The 17,739-nt window shown below is 37.4% G+C and overlaps 1 long non-coding RNA gene across 3 annotated transcripts in view; it reads left to right on the top strand.

The window, feature by feature from the left end:
- Positions 1-17,739, top strand: part of LOC145529427 (uncharacterized) — a 202,113-nt gene that overhangs the window by 106,459 nt on the left and 77,915 nt on the right. The window lies entirely within an intron of this gene.

The raw sequence follows: 17,739 nt of genomic DNA, 5'->3' as shown, positions 1-17,739 counted from the left end.
TAGTTCTAGATCCATGGGGCTACTTCAGCAGTGAAAAAAGGAAAGCGGGTTTTTGCTTCTGGGAAGCAAAGGTAGAAATATTGATACTCCTTCTACTTGTATGCATCTTCCAAATTTTAAGTGAATGATAAGAACACAAGAAATGAATAAGGAAGGGGCTGGGTCAAGACGCTAAATGTGAGAAAACCAGGCCTATCTATTCATTTAACCCGTTTTCACATTTAATATATACTGGCAGCCAAAGTTGAGTCAGCTTATTGGTGATCTGGATCAACCATTAATAGTGTCTGAAGTGACTAGATGGCCTCTGATCTTTCTCTCAGGACTCATTATCTGGCCTAGAAAACAGAGTTTGGGAGTCTTTCTTTATTGGATCAGAAGAATTTCAAGCTTTAATATTCTAAATAATGAAGAAGCTTAGTTGTCCTTTCTGCAGCCCTATCTGCATGATGACATTGATCACAACAGAATATTTATTTTCAATTTGATAAGGTTAGCACTTTTGCTCTGGTCATCAAAAACTGTTTCATAGGTCCTGAGTATATAAAGGATACCTGAATTGAAAATGAAGTCAAGCTTTACACTGTGACATTTGAAAATGACTCATCTATATACTGGTGGGCTAAATATCAATATTTATTGATTCATTCCACAATCATTCAGCACCTACTTTTGTGCCAAGAAGCACTCTGAGTTCTGGAGAATACATAGATGAACAGGACAATATTTCTAACTTATAAGCCTCTTAAGACATGCTGAAAAATAAACTGATAGCATATTAAAATTTTTAAGAGTTTATTTGGACAAAACCCCAAATTGAGGGCTTCCCTTTTGGCTAAGCTTGTAAAGAATCTGTCTGCAATACAGGAGAACTGGGTTCATTCCCTGGGTTGGGAAGATCCCCTGAAGAAGGGAAAGTCTACCCACTCCAGTATTCTGGCCTGGAGAATTCCATGGTCTATACAGTCCAAGGGGTCACAAAGAGTTGGACACGACTGAGTGACTTTCACTTTCACTTTTCAAACCAGAAGTAGTTAGGTGAGCTCTAGCAATAGGAGTAGCAGGCAAGACTTTTTGTGGAAGCAAAACAAGAAAATTATTTGATTGGCTATGGGATTACTTTATTCGAGAAAGTCTAGTTGACTGTTTATGATTGGTTGTCCTTAGATTTTGATTTCTTAACCTTGAGATGTTACAGGCCTACGTTTTGGTTTGCTTACACAGATGGCTAAGACATTAGAACCACCTCGGTCTAATGACCTCATTATTTAATTAACTTAACAGACAGATATACTGTCTGGATCTTATTCAGTCCATTTGCCTATGCAGTCATAACCCATATGAGGTAGAACAGGAAAGAGTGAAATAATTTGAAAGTGTTGAAAGAAGCTTTTCAACTGAGGTAGAAAAGCACTGAATGTTAAAATGTGTATTTTGCAAATTGAAGACACTGTTCTAGGTGCTGGGGAGTCAATGGTGAGCAAACTATTTTGTCTTCCTTTGTGTATTTTATGAGAGAAAGGGAAATGCTAGAACAGGGAAAAATATACATGTCTCTAAAAATCAGTAGATAAAAATTAAGAAAATAGAATATTTGAATAACAATCACCTTGCTTGATTTGTTATATATCCAAAACATGAGAGCATACACATTCTTTTCAAAATACATAGAGCATTACAAAAATTGATGATATATGAAGTAACAGATAAAAACACAAAAAAACCCCAAAGCTGAAATTCTACTCATCACAATACTTGTTCATAATGCAAATAATACTAGAAATAAACAAGAAAAAGATAGTTTTAAGAAGGCTTAAAAATTCCTAAATAGGGAAGCAAAACTTCCTGTTGGTTTTGGCTCAAACTACCACACAATTGCACTCATCTCATACGTTAGTAAAGTAATGCTTAAAATTCTCCAAGCCAGGCTTCAGCAATACGTGAACCGTGAACTTCCAGATGTTCAAGCTGGTTTTAGAAAAGGCAGAGGAACCAGAGATCGAATTGCCAACATCCTCTGGATCATCGAAAAAGCAAGAGAGTTCCAGAAAAAACATCTATTTCTGCTTTATTGACTATGCCAAAGCCTTTGACTGTGTGGATCACAACAAACTGTGGAAAATTCTAAAAGAGATGGAAATAAGAGACCACCTAACCTTTCTCTTGAGAAACCTGTATGCAGATCAGGAAGCAACAGTTAGAACTGGACATGGAGCAACAGACTGGTTCCAAATAGGAAAAGGAGTACCTCAAGGCTGTATATTGTTACCCTGCTTATTTAACTTATATGCAGAGTACATCATGAGAAACACTGGGCTGGATGAAGCACAAGCTGGAATCAAGATTGTTGGGAGAAATATCAATAACCTCAGATATGCAGATGACACCACCTTTATGGCAGAAATTGAGGAAGAACTAAAGAGCCTCTTGATGAAAGTAAAAGAGGAGAGGGAAGAGGTTGGCTTAAAGCTCAATATTCAGAAAACTAAGATCATGGCATCCAGTCCCATCAATTCATGGGAAATAGATGGGGAAACAGTGGCTGACTTTATTTTTCTGGGCTCCAAAATCACTGCAGATGGTGATTGCAGCCATGAAATTAAAAGATGCTTACTCCTTGGAAGGAAAGTTATGACCAACCTAGACAGCATATTAAAAAGCAGAGACATTATTTTGTCAACAAAGGTCTGTCTAGTCAAGGCTATGGTTTTTCCAGTAGTCGTGTATGGATGTGAGAGTTGGACTATAAAGAAAGCTGAGCACCGCAGAATTGATACTTTTAAACTGTGGTGTTGGAGAAGACTCTTGAGAGTCCCTTGGACTGCAAGGAGATCCAACCAGTCTATCCTAAATGAGATGAGTCCTGGGTGTTCATTGGAAGGACTGATGTTGAAGCTGAAACTCTAATACTTTGGCCACCTGATGCGAAGAGTTGACTCATTTGAAAAGACTCTGATGCTGGGAAAGATTGAGGGCGGGATGAGAAAGGGAAGATAGAGAATGAGATGGTTGGATGGCATCACCAACTCGATGGACATGAGTTTGAGCAGGCTCTGGGAGCTGATGATAGACAAGGAAGCCTGGTGTGCTGCAGTCCATGGGGTCGCAAAGAGTTGGACACGATTGAGCGACTGAACTGACTGAATTGAACTTACTATATTGGTTTCAGGTATATAGCATGTTGTTCAGTCGTTCTGTTTTGTCCGACTTTTTGCAACCCTGTGGACTGCAGCATGCCAGGCTTCACTGTCCTTTACCATCTCCTGGAGCTTGCCCAAATTCATGTCCATTGAGTTGGTGATGCCATTCAACCATCTCATCCTCTGTCGTCCCCTTCTCCTCCTGCCTTCTGTCTTTCCCAGAGTCAGGGTCTTTTCCAGCTCTTTGCATCAGATGGCCGAAGTATTGGAGTTTCAGCTTCAGCGTCAGTCCTTCCAATGAATATTACAGGACTGATTTCCTTTAGGCTTGACTGGTTTGCTTTCCTTGCAGTCTGAGGTACTATCAAGGGTCTTCTCCAACATCAGAGTTTGAAAGCATCAATTCTTGGGCTCTCAGCCTTCTTTATGGTCCATCTTTCACATCTGTACATGACTGCTGGAAAAAACATAATGACTCAATATTTTGATACAGTACTATACAAAGTTGTTATATTATTGACTATATTCCTTGTATTGTACATTATATCCCAGTGACAGTTTTTTAATAATTGGTAGTTTGTACCTCTTAGTCCCCTTCACCTATATTGTTCATCCCCCCTTGACTCCTCACCTCTGACTACCAGTGATTTTCTGTATACATGAATCTATTTCTGTTTTGTTCTGTTTGTTCATTTTTTTGATTTTTAGATTCCACATGTAAGTGTAAATATATGGTATTTGTCCTTCTCTGAATGATTTATTTCATAGCATAATACCCTCTAGATCCATGCATGTTGCTGCAAATGGCAAGATTTCACTCTTTTTTATGGCTGAGTAATATTCCATTGTGTATATGTGTGTGTGTGTGTGTGTGTGTGTGTATACACCACATCTTCCTTTTCCATTCATCTATCAATGGACACTTAGGCAGGTTCTGTATCTTGGCTACTGTAAATAATGCTGCAACAGAATATTGGGGTACATATATCTTTTTGAATTAGTGTTTTCATTTCCTTTGGATAAATACCCAGAAGTGAAATTGCTGAATAGTATGGTAGTCCTATTTTTAATTTTTTGAGGCACTTTCATATTGTTTTCCATAGTGGCTGTACCACCATTTGCATTCCCACCAAAAGTACACAAGTGTTCCCTTTTCTCCATATCCTTGCCAACGCTTACTTCTTGATGATAACCATTCTGACCAGTGTGAGATGGTATCTCATTGTGGTTTTGATTTACATTTTCCAAAAAATTAATGATGTTGGGCACCTTTTTTCATGTGCCTGTTGAGTGTCTGTATATATTCTTTAGGTCTATTAATATGTTCTATTAATGTCTATTCAGGTCCACTGCCCATTTTTTTAATAGGTTGGTTTTTTTGATAATGAGTTGTATGAGTTCTTTATATATTTTGGATATTAATCCTTAATTGGATATGTCATTTGCAAACCTTCTCCCATTTAGTAAATTGCCTTATTGTTTTGTTTATGGTTCTCTTGGTTGTGCAAAAGCTTTTTAGTTTGAAATATTCCCATTTGTTTCTTTTTGCTTTTGTTGCCCCCGCTTGAGGAGACACATTCAAAAAATATTGCTAAAACCAGTGTCAAAAAGTGCACCACCTGTGTTTCTTTTTCGGAGTTTTATGGTTTCAGGTCTTACATTTAGCTCTGAAGTGATTCTCTCGTAGGTGACATATGCACTCAATCGCTCAGTTGTGTCTGACTCTTTGGGACCCCATGGACTGTAGCCTGTCAGACTTCTCTGTCCATGGGATTCTTCAGGCAAGAATGCTGGAGTGGATTGCTATTTCCTTCTTCAGGGTATCTTCCTGACTCAGGAATTGAAGCCGGGTCTCCTGCATTGCAGGCAGATTCTTTACCATCTGAGCCACCAGTGAAGCTCAGAACCTGGCCCAAATAGTTAAACCTGACAACAGTCATCTTGTAGACTATTTAGAAGTCGTGTTTTTTCTAGTTTCCTCTAAAAACCAAAACAAACCAGATTATCCTCCTCTTTTGCATACTTGCTTGGTTTTGATCAAGCCTCCTATCTTCAGTTGCTCACATTTCTTTCCCATGGAAGAAAGTCTTATTCTCAGAGGTCATTCCCTTGGCAGTCTGGCTTTTTCAGTGCTTCCAATTGAGCTTGAGGAAGTACTATTTGGAAATACCCTCAAAATGTAAAATGTTGGCTTTAAGAGCTGAGTCAGGGAAATCTGTGGATTAGAGCTGTACAAAAGACTCACCTTATAGGGAGTTGGCACCTGGAAATTCTTTACGGTATATGTCCATGTTGAAAATTTATATGTATGAACAAGGCAGCATGTCACATGGCTAGACATGCTAAATTTTAAGTCTGTGTCTTTTACTTGTGGTTTTGACCTTGGAGTTATTTCTTTTTTTGAGTGTACAGGTTTTGTATTCATTGGGGAGAGAAAAATCATGCTTGTAGGAAACTCTGTTGATTAACTAATGATTTTAAAAGTTCCATTGAAAGTTTAAAACAGTGTTGAGAAATAGGAAATTGTTGGGAATCCAACAAAAATAGAATATTTTAGAGTCATGTATATTTTCAAATGCATTCATTAGGATGGAAGAATTGAAGACAAGTGGCATGGTTGCAATATGATAGGTATATTCACAGTGCTTTATTTTGTCATTTGTTGCTAAAATATTAATAACTATATTGAGCACAGTTCCATCAAAAATCTTTAAAATGTGACTTCTCTAACTATGTGAAAAGCTATTTACACCTTAGCCAGTAAAAGAATTAGAGGCTTGCTTAGTTTGGAGTTTTGGAAACTGTTTCTTTGTTGATTGATATCTGAAGAGCAGACTTTGTGTGTATTATGAAACTGACTCAGCACTCTGCAGAATTGGAATTTCCTAAATAGCTACCAAATTAAATTTCCTAATTAAATACCAAATACCAGTATTCTTGCTTGGAGAATCCCTTGGACATGTCACATGGCTAGAAGTGCTATATAATCCAAAGTTACTGTATTGCACACTTTGCAAGAGTCTTGCATGGTAATTAATTTAAAGGACTAAGTATGAGGATTTATGAAACTAGGCTTATTCTTTTAAGTTGAAATTTGTTCAAAGTAAATGCAAAAGTTTTTGACAAGTTGACATACAAGAAGAGACACAAAGATAAAACTAAAAGATGATATTCATGTATTACAAAATTCAGTTTATATTTTAAAATCATATTTGAGACAAAGAAGAAATACATAATAAAAAATTGACTTTTATTGGGGGGAAAAAACCCAGGCAATCATTTGAAATCATAAAAGTCTTTTTGATTCAGATAGCACATAATTTAGGAATGACTCAGTGGTGAGAAATGAGCTTCTTGCTTGTTTGGCTTGCCCCTAGGTGGTGATAAAAGCGTTGCGAAGTAAAAAAGACAAGGCTGAAAGACAGATGTAAGCAGGATACTCAGATCTTTCAGGAGATTCTGGTTTTGATTCTTAGGGATAAGTTGACTCAAGTTATCTGCTTCTTTTCATATTTTTGCTCATATGAACAAAGATAGTGCTTTTTAAGAGCCTTCTGTCTGAGTGTTTTCCTGCCTGCTCCCCTCCTGCCTTCTGTCGCCCATGAAATTTAACACAATTACAGACTGGGGCACCTGTTTCCTGAACTATCATCACTGACTCACCAAACTTCAGTTTTGATAGAAGTCTGTAGCATTATTAAAGACTGCTCATACTAGGCTATATTCAGACTTATTAAATGAATGATTATATTGCATATTCACTCCTGTGTTTACAGACATAGAAAGGAGCCTGATAAATAATTACGTATCTTGGTTATCACATGACAAGTTACACCAGAGCTTCATATTCCTTTAAAGACATTTCATTCAGCTAGACATCCTAAGAGAACTGAGGAAACTGATTTTCAATACAAATTTTCCCCAAATTTTCAAAACAAAATTTCCCAAAATTGAATACCATTTCCTTTTTTAACAAATAAAAATTTCTCAGGGAAAACAACAATATTATTCTTGTTGTTTTAAAATTCCAAAAAAAAATAAAATTAAATTAAAAAAATAAAAAAAATAAAATAAAATAAAATTGCAGACGAGCTCCCCTCTGCTGCAGCAGGAGCCCCAATAAAGCCTTGCCTCAAAAAAAAAAAAAAAAAATTCCAGACGAATTTCCATCTTGTATTTTCAACATAGTATGTTGATCAAGATTTTCCTCTGTTAGTGATAAGCTTGACATATCATTTGTGAGATTAACAAAATTTAGGTGCTAGATCCCCTAAAGTGTAACCTAAAGAAATTTAATATCCATTCTGGATAAAGAGACAAAATTGAAAGTCCTTTTTAATCTGAAGAAAAAAAATCCAACACTTTAAGAAATACTTCACCAGCATTCTGCAAATGAAAATGTTTGTTTGATGTCTGGTCTTCCCAGGTGGCTTAGTGGTAAAGAATCTGCCTGCCAGTTCAGGAGATGTGACAGACACAGGTTTGATCCCTGGGTCAGGAGGATCCCCTGGAGAAGGAAATGGCAACCCACTCCAGTGTTCTTACTTGGTAAATCCCATGGACAGGGGAGCCTGGTGGGCTACAGTCCATGGGGTCACAAAGAATCAGACATGACTTAGTGACTAAACAGCAACAAAATTTGATGTCTATCTTTAAAAAGAAAACACAGGCAACAAAACATTGAATCTATATTTGTTGTTCTAATATTGTTCTAAGATAAAGGGATTATTGAAGAGTAAAGGAGTTGTAGCCCATGCTGCTGCTGCTGCTAAGTTGCTTCAGTCGTGTCTGACTCTATGCAACCCCATAAATGGCAGCCCACCAGGCTCCCCAGTCCCTGGGATTCTCTAGGCAAGAACACTGGAGTGGGTTGCCATTTCCTTCTCCAATGCATGAAAGTGAAAAGTGAAAGTGAAGTTGTTCAGTCGTGTCTGACTCTTCGCGACCCCATGGACTGTAGCCTACCAGGCTCCTCCGTCCATGGGATTTTCCAGCAAGAGTACGGGAGTGGGGTGCCATCGCCTTCTCCGTGTAGCCCATGGCCTTTGTGTTATTTGTTAAAATGAAAAGCTGAAGCAGAGCTGCTGTCCATAGGCGTGTAGGCTGTACACTGCATAACGCCAGGGAGTGCCGTTTCTATGGACTACAATGTAAATGGAACTCTCTGGGTTTGGATGGCACCTTGAGCTTTGGATGCCCTTGAGCATCTAGACAGAATGATGCTTTGTTTGTTCCAGAAAAGGCTGTAGAGATATTTTCTATTAAGCAGATACAAATTTGTTAGGTGGAGTAGCCCAGTATCTTGAAATTAGCGATTCTGTTTCACAAGGAGAAAATTTAACATTACCATTTCCACTTCCACAAATAATAATTGAGCATGTAGTATGTGCCTGGCATTGTGTGAAGTAATTTACATTTTTCATATTTAATCCTCAGTAATATTTTGAGGAAATTGAGGTTAGAGAGATAAGTAACTCATTCAAGTTAATACAGCTGGTAAGTTGCAGGAATTGGAACTTACCTAGGTTTCCCTGACTTAGAAGCAGGAGCTTATAATGTATAAATACCATGATACGATCATGGTACGTAAAACGGTTTCCACTGGCCTGTGCTGAAGTTTGTACTGTGGTCAGTAAACCCCTGAACTTGTTACTTTGTCTGAAACTTGAATACTTTTATTTGGGAATGTTATAAGGAATATCATACTTTAAAAACTTCCTGATAAATACAAAAAAATTCTTGTCTGTTGATGTCAGAGCAAGATTTTCAGGCAGTAGATGACTTTTCAGTGGTATATTTTTGAGAATTTTTCCTCTTTTTCCTCATTTATTTATTCCTTTTAGTTTCAAACTATAGGAAGGATCTCTGACTGTTGATTAAAATAGGAATTTTTTGAAAGGTAATTGGGATCTCATGGAATTGCTATGAAGAACAAAGAACCAGACTCAGAGAATGCTCAAAAAAAAAGAATGTTATGGAGTCAGAATCATAACCAAAATTGAGCCCTGCAAGCAATCGAGGGCAGACCCCACAGAAAGTAATAATTTTTATCAAGTGACATTTAGATGGTGATGCCCGTGATGTGACTAGAATGAAGCATGTGCAGCACTTGTCTTGGGCTCAAAATTTAAGAGGGTCCTCAACCCAATAATCAAGGCAAATAATATTGAAATGAAATATTTAAAAAGTCGAAATCAATGCAGGCTTCCTTGGTGGCTCAGTGGTAAAGCATTTGCCTGCCAGTGCAGGAGACACAAGTCTGATCACAAGAGACACACGGAGCACATGTGTGCTCTGATTCACATGCCTCAGAGCAGCTAAGCCTGCGTGCCACAACTTTTGAGGCTGTGCTCTAGAGCCCAGGAGCCACAACTGCTGAGACCACATGCTGCAACTAATGAAGCCCACATGCCCTAGAGCCCATGCTCTGCAACAAGAGAAGACACAGCAATGAGAAGCCTGCACAACACAACTAGAGAGTAGCCCCTGCTCGGTGCAACTGGAGGAAAGCCTGTGCAGCAATGAAGGCCCAGGACAGCCAAAAATAAACACATTAACTAATAAAGAAAATCAGTGCAATATTCATGATGAGCAAAATATTAAAATTTTAAATGAAAGGATGTTGATGAAAAAGTGACTTTGTACTTTCAGTAAAAGATGTCATATTCTTTGTAGTAGCAGTGCCATTCAGTTCAGTGTCCGAAAAAGCAGTATCACAATGAGCATATTATTCTCAACCCCTAGAACTGCAAAACATGACCTCTAGCAAATCATTCTATATCAGCATTTCAGTGTGAAATAATACATGACACATCCCATTCCCTTTATAGTTTAGTCATTTGAGTTAAAATCATTTACTGCAAATCACTGTTTTACTCATAAAGGAGAGTATCTACTTCCTTAAAGAAGTAAATAAGAGCAAAAAAGTGACTTTGAAATAAATTTTCTTTTTAACTTGATATTAAAATATAGTCCCTACTTAATGTGGTGACATTTGGTCTTGATTGGTGCAGTTGAAGAAATGGCTTATATTTAGATCACTTTAATAACATGCTGCTCATTTCATTTGATATTGAACACTTTCTTGTATAGAGTAGATGCTCAATATCGTAAAATGTTTGTTAAATGACTATAAAGCAGAGAAAAATCCAAAATAATATGGTTTTTATTTATGTGACATTTATACAATACTGAAACTTTATTTCTGAAAATTATACTTATGAAAGTACAAAGTACAAACTAATATATAGCATCATAATGATATTTTACACTTTCAGAAAAATGCCAGAGACTTTAAGTGATTTGTATTTTCCCTATACATATTATAGATCCCTATAACTTAATTAATTTAACTTGTATTGTAACATAAGATTAGAAGTTATTTATATCGATATTGCCTGTGCATGCCAACAAAACAACATCTTAACAATAGAATTATAAATACAAACTACATGTATTGACTTTTGTGATGAAATTTATCATTACCTTTGGGATTGTTTTATTAAACTGCAACATTTGGAATCTGTATGTATCTTTTATGGAAGGAATTGAAAATCCTTTGCAAATGTTGAATATCATTTTGGATACCAGTGACCAATGACACTTTAGTAACTGATCTCCATAGCAGTAGGTTTAGTTGGTCTGTTTTTCTGGCATTTGCTATAGTTCCTTGTAGATGGTTCTTCAGTATTGTTATCAGTTATATGTCACCAAACCTAATAGCTAGCAGCTAGTCAGTTTTTTAAAAGAAAAACCCCAGATATTCTACATGATGGCTACCATCTAAATTAACTATATGATTTCCCTATTAAATATATCCAGTAGAGAAGATTAAAAAAGATTGATACTTATGAACAGTTTGAATTCCACTGACAGTATTTTATTCTTCAATGCCCTCTGTTAAAGGAAGAGAGCACCACTCAAATACATTTGAAAGAAAGCTAAATTTATTATAATTATTCGTTTCTATGCAAGAGGGAGCGATTGTTTGTAGAATATAGTCACTCTGAACAGAGTCAGAGCAAAGAGTGATCCTGTACTGAGTTTTGAGCAAGTGTGGAGTTTAGGTATTGTTGACATTTAGGAGTCCTGAAAGGAATCTATGACTGAAAGATTGGGTGAGTTTAAAACTGTTCTATGGTTGTGAAAGTCTCTCAGTCATGTCTGACTCTTTGCAACCCCATGGACTGTAGCCTGCCAGGCTCCTCTGTCCATGGGATTCTCCAGGCAAGAATATTGGAGTGGGTTGCTATTTCCTCCTCCAGGGGATCTTCCTGACTCAGGGATCGAACCCAGGTATCCTGCTGTGCAGGTGGATTCTTTACTGTCTGAACCACCAGGGAAGCCCAGTTATTCAAGAAGGCTATACTAATTCAAGGTTCTAGCTACGTGTAAAATAGATAATTAGGGAGGACCTGTTGTATAGCACAGGGAGCTCAGCTTGGTGTTCTGTGGTGACCTCGAGGGGTGGAATGTGAGGAATGGAGGGAGGTCTAAGATGGAGGAGATAAATGTATACATATAGCTGAATGACTTTGTTGTATGACAGAAACTAACACAACATTGTAAAGCAGCTATGTGAAAGTGTTAGTCGCTCAGTCGTGTCTGACTCTCTTGCGAGCCCATGGACTGTAACCCGCCAGGCTCTCTGTCCATGGGATTTCCCAGGCAAAAGAATACCGGAGTGGGTAGCCTATCCCTTCTCCAGGAGATCTTCCCAACACAGGGGTCAAACTTGGGCCTCCTGCATTGCAGGCGGATTCTTTACCATCTGAGCTACCATGGTCAATTTAAGATAAAAACAGTTTAATGTAATATTTATCTAATTATTTAATAAAATTTAAGTCATGCAGTGACCGATGGCACAGAACATTAGTGTTCCTGTTAAGATCTTTGGCTGCAGGTAACTGAAACCAATGCTAGGTATTTTCAGAGGAAATGGGGAGAACTGATCAGAAGGATATCAAGGAAAACAGAATCAATGGGAGGTTAGAAGACTGTGCTTAAAAACTGGGCAGAAACCAAGGCCGTTTCAGTCATGTCAGGAAGCTGAATGTGAAAGGCACAAAGATTTTTGCTAGCAGGGTCAATCTGTCTAGGATGAGATCACTTCCAAAGCCACTCCCACTGCTGCTGTGGGAGAATCAGGACATTCATGTTTTCATCTGTTTAATCAACAGGTGTTCATTGAGAACCTACTACATGGCAGATTCTGTTTCTAGGTTCTAGAAATGCAGTTGCCACTGCTCCCTTGAAATTTACACTCTGAGGAGGGAGATGCTGAGGAGGAAGATGTACTAAATAAAGAAGGAAATGTATGTCACATGACAGTAAGTGCAGTGAGGAAAATATATTCTATCACTAAGTGAAAAAGTGTTATGAAATATCAGGAGTTGGAGACACTGAGCTGCCATTTGATGCAGGATAGTCCAGGTGCCTCCTACAGCTCGTGTGGCATTTTTTTTTTTTTTTTGCAGAGAACTGAAGAAAAAAAGTAGAACGTCATGTGGATGTAAGGAAGAAGAGTATTCCAGGCTGAAAAATAACAGATGCAAAGGGTGTATGACACAAATGTGCTTGTGGAACAGCAGGGAAATCAATGTGGTTGGAACAGTTAGGAATTGGAAGAGTGTAGGGAGACAGGTCAGAGATCAGTAGGAGTGGGGTAGGGGTTACAAGGACTGGGTTAGAGGGACTTTGAAGACCCTAGTGCTTATTTATTTTTCTCTAGCTTTATTAAGATATAATTGACATATAACAGTATATAAGTTTAAAGTGTATAACATATATGCACATGTATATAGTGAAATAATTACCACAGTAAGTTTAGTTATTAGCCATCACCTCACATAATTACTTTTTTCTTGTGATGAGAATTTTTAAGATCTACTTTCTTAGCAGCTTTAAAACATATAAGAGAGTACTGTTAAATATGGTCACTATACTGTGTGTTACATCCCCAGAATTTATTTATCTTATAACTGGAAGTTTGTTCATCTTCTATCACAGATTGGGTAACGATGTTCCACCATGCCTGTGTAATTGGAACAATAGGGAATTCTCTAAAACTAGAAAGAGAAGTTAGATACTGTGTGGATGGAAACACTAACACATGTCTACTAGAGTCAGCAACTACAAAGGTGTTTGAGCTTGCCGTGGGTCCTAGAAACATATGTTTTGTGTAGCCACAGATTCTTCTCATCCTTGTATATGCCTCTTTCCAGGGTGACGTTGCATTTTTCTTATCAAAAGGAGGTTTTTCATTCTCTGATCCTTGAATCTGAGCATATAAGATTTCTTTATTAGATGCTGTTGTTCAGTTGCTCAGTCATGTCCAATTCTGCAACCCCATGGACTGCAGCACACCAGGCTTCCCTGTCCTGCACTGTCTCCCAGAGTTTGCTCAGACTCATGTCCATTGAGTCAGTGATGCAATCCAACCATTTCATCCTCTGTTGTCCCCTTCTCTTCCTGCCCTCAGTCTTTCCCAGCATCATGGTCTTTTCTAGTGAGTTGGCCTTCGCATCAGGTGGCCAAAGTATTGGAGCTTCAGCTTCAGCATCAGTCCTTCCCATGAATATTCAGGGTTGATTTACTTTAGGATTGACTGGTTTGATCTCCTTGCAGTCCAAAGACTCTCAAGAGTTCAAAAGCATCAATTCTTCAGTGCTCAGCCTTTTTTATGGTTCAGCTTTCATATTCATACATGACTACTGGAAAAACCATAGGTTTGACTGTATGGACCTTTGTTGGCCAAGTGATGTCTCTGCTTTTGAATATGATGTCTAGGTTTGTCATATCTTTTCTTCCAAGGAGCAAGCATCTTTTAATTTCATGGCTACAGTTACTGTCCGTGTATTAGATGGGACATTAATAAATCACAGCAAGTGGGTTGGAAAGTACTTGTACATTGGGCTTCCATTGTTGCTGCTTTGGGGATCCTGGAAGCAACAGTTATGGGAATAAGCTCAAACTCGCCTGCTGGAAAGTGAGAGACACATAGCCCAGTTAACCAACTCATCACTCCAGTGACAGTAAATCAAGTGACAGACATGGGGAGAGGCCCTCCTAAGTCATTTAACCCCCAATCACTTGCCAGCTGGATCCAGATACATGAGAAAACTCAGTTTGAGATCAGTGGAACTGACGGAACCAACCCACAAAATTATACACTAAATAAAATGATTTTTGTTTTATGCCACAATGTTTGGACATGGCTTTTTATATAGGAAAAGCTAACTGATTATCTGTAGATTTCATGAAATTTCAATCAAGATTCCAACAAGTTATTTTATGGACATTGACAAACTGTTCTAAAGTTTATATGGTGGGGCAAAAGATCTAGAACAGCCAACACGATATTGAAGGAGAAAATCAAAGCCAGAGGATTGACAATATCCAAATTCTAAACTTGGGGAAATGATTGTGTAAATTATTAATGGAAACAAGATTCTCTTTTTCCAGAGTAAAGAATGTTATAACAGGCCTTGGTTGAGAAAATGGAGGAAAAGCATGTTAGTTTATTTGCAAACATAACTGTGTCTGATCCAAAAATGCAAGACCCATAGACTTGATTGGAGGGCTAATGCCTCATCTTTAAGGAAGAAGAGAATAAAATATGCAAGGCCTTGGGATAGCGAAATAAACCCACTTTGGATTTTTACCCATGAACAGTGTTGGACAGGCCATTAGGCAGAGGTTCTGTGGCCAGAAGTTTCAATTCACTTCTTTCCTACCCTTTCCTTCCTTAGAAAAAATTCCCAGAATAAATACCTCACATGCTCCCAGAAGTGACTGATAATATCTCTGGGCTGTTTTTCTTCTGAGAAATTCACCTAGAGGTATCTGATGGTTAAACATATTGACAATCATCATACTATAACAGCTTCCCTGGTGGCTCAGATGGTAAAGAATCTGCCTGCAATGCGAGAGACCTGGGTTTGATCCCTGGGTTGGGAAGATCCCCTGGATAAGGGAATGGCTACCCACTTCAGTATTCTTGCGTGGTGAATTCTGTAGAGAGAGGAATACTACACTATAAACTGTAGTATAATACAGTTAGAAAACAATTTAATATAACTTTATAATAAAAAATATGTCCTAAAGGATTTTTTTAAAAAATAAATAATTTATTTGTGGGAATTCTGTTTTGAAGACTAGGAAAAATGGTATTGTAAGAGATTGCTTACAGAAATTCTGAAACACTTACTCTCAAAGAGTCATAAGATCAAAGGGCACAGGACTGTTCAAATAACTCAAAGATTATTCCAGAGCTTGTCTTAGAAAATTGAAGCGTAATTTCCTTTGCTGGTGAGTTTGATAGAGGAAAGACATTATCTTATGATGCCAGCTTCAAAAGAGTGTTCAAAGTGAAATTTTTTCATATTTATGGAATTAAAGTGGTCAGTATTTTATATTACTTTTTCCAGCTTTATTGAAGTTTAATTGGCAAATAAATTTGTAGCTTGATTATGGGACTCCTTTCATAATGTTTGAGTATTTTAAATCATGGTTTAATTATGACAAATCTATTAGGTCATGTGACTACAAAATATTGTTATTATGTGTATACATTATATGTATATATTTTATGTAACATGTAATATATCATATAAATGTGCTTTCCATTCCAAATTTTTCTCTGTTATCCATTTACTGTAGACATTAACTTCTCTATGGGTGATAATTCTTCTTTATGGAGTCTAAATATGGACTGCCACCTACCCAAGCTATTTAAGATTTATCCAAAGACAGTTTCCACTTGTTTTTGAGAAGCAAAGACAGAAACTGTATATAATGCTCCAGCAACAGAGATGGCTACGCAGCTTAGAGATATTTTGGGCTAATATTCTGCCTAATGCAATCTTCCTGTTATCAGCCCATCATCAGCTCGTCATCCTTTCAATAATGTAATATAAGTGGCTAAACCCCTTAGAGCTGATTGTATCACAAAGGGATTACCCCAGTCGCATTCTGGGAATTAAGCCTACAGACAAAGGGCAGACAGCTGGGCCGCCTGCATCAATTTGACATCAGTTATTTGCTACGTACATTAGTATAATCTGCTGCCACAGGACAGAATCATAAACATTCTAGCTGTAGTCTCAAGACCCTGTTTTTAAAATATTAAACCCTTCAGTAGGTTTAAAAACTCAATAATATAGTTAAATTCACAGCAACTGAGGATTTAGAAGGGAAACCCAATGAAACTGGGAAGGCTCAGGATCCTGTAAGGCAAGTGTTTGTGAGTTGCAAAATTATAGGCACTGAGTTGAACCTTGGCACAGAAAATAAAATGTTATCTATAATCACTCAACAGTGATGCCTTTTCCCCACTCGGCTTCTTAAGAACTTTTTCCTTCCTGTTAATTACCTTACCATTTGGAAAACTTGATTCCTATGTGAAATTGGAATTGCAGTAAGCAATGTCACTTTTTACTGGTTGTCTTATTTATAACCAATAGAGCAAAAATGCATGTATTAAAGAGTTCCTGCTTTGGAAACATAATACCCAAGATTTTCAGATATAATCCAACCTTATTATCTTGTTAGAATTTACTAGTTGTAAGTAATTTACACACTTCACTCTAATGTCAGAGCAGAGTTTTAAGATATTTTTGTTACCGCCCCAGGTGAGAATTTGAACTCCTGAAATGCTGTCATTTCTGTGCCTCTCTGAGATGCTGCATATTCACCCTTTCATCATTTTTCAGTCTTAGTGCTTCCTGTGAAACTCCTTTGTCAAATGAGATTACATGTTAAAAGGGACTACATTTGAAATAGCTTTCCCAAATAACACAATTTGATGATGCCTCTGATGTGCCTGGCAGCTAAACAGGAATCTTATTTCAATTGAACTCTATTTAAGACCTTGAATCAGGATGTTACACAGCTTGCTTTTAACACAATCAGTCAAATTACCCTATCCCTAAAGGCCCAGGACCTAAGAGATATTGGATGAGGGTTAAACTAAATCATGTTAAGAGTAACAGTCTTTAATGAAAACAGAAAATTGGACTTACAGTTCTAGAATGAATTTAGATATTCTAGAGTAAACGTTTCTTTAGATATGTTAGGCAGTTCACATTCTTTGTTATTTGATTGACAAAACAGTAAATATTGAGGAATAAATAAAGTGCATTAAACTTTTTCTTACACTGAGGATCTTTAGAGAACCAGGTACCTCAAAGGTTAATTTAAGCCCCATGTCGAGAGAAGGGCACTGAACATTTCATTCAGATTTTGTCACAATTTTATCAGCACAGGTAATGACTATGAAAATGAATATTTTCTTAAACTGGTTAAAAATACTGAATTTTATTCAGAATTGCAGTTTAAAAGACATTCTAGGAAAGAGATAACACGTGTGCGTCTCAGTGACAGCACACTGATTCCAATAATACCAAGCATGATGTGTACCTTCGTTCCCAGAATTCCTTCACTTTGTCTGGTTTGTAAGGGATAGTTCTCAATTAGTTGTGCTGTTTTCTCCTGCTTGGTAAGCATTTTTGGTCAAACAAGGAATGGCAGAGTTCCACAATTAGATCAAAAGATCAATCCTAATGTACCATTTCCTCCTCACCCTCCTGCTGTAATAAAG

Source organism: Giraffa tippelskirchi, chromosome 12, assembly GCF_054371585.1.
Source record: "Giraffa tippelskirchi isolate mGirTip1 chromosome 12, T2T-mGirTip1v1.2.pri, whole genome shotgun sequence".
Taxonomy (NCBI): domain Eukaryota; kingdom Metazoa; phylum Chordata; class Mammalia; order Artiodactyla; family Giraffidae; genus Giraffa; species Giraffa tippelskirchi.
This window is presented reverse-complemented; position numbering and strand designations above follow the sequence as displayed.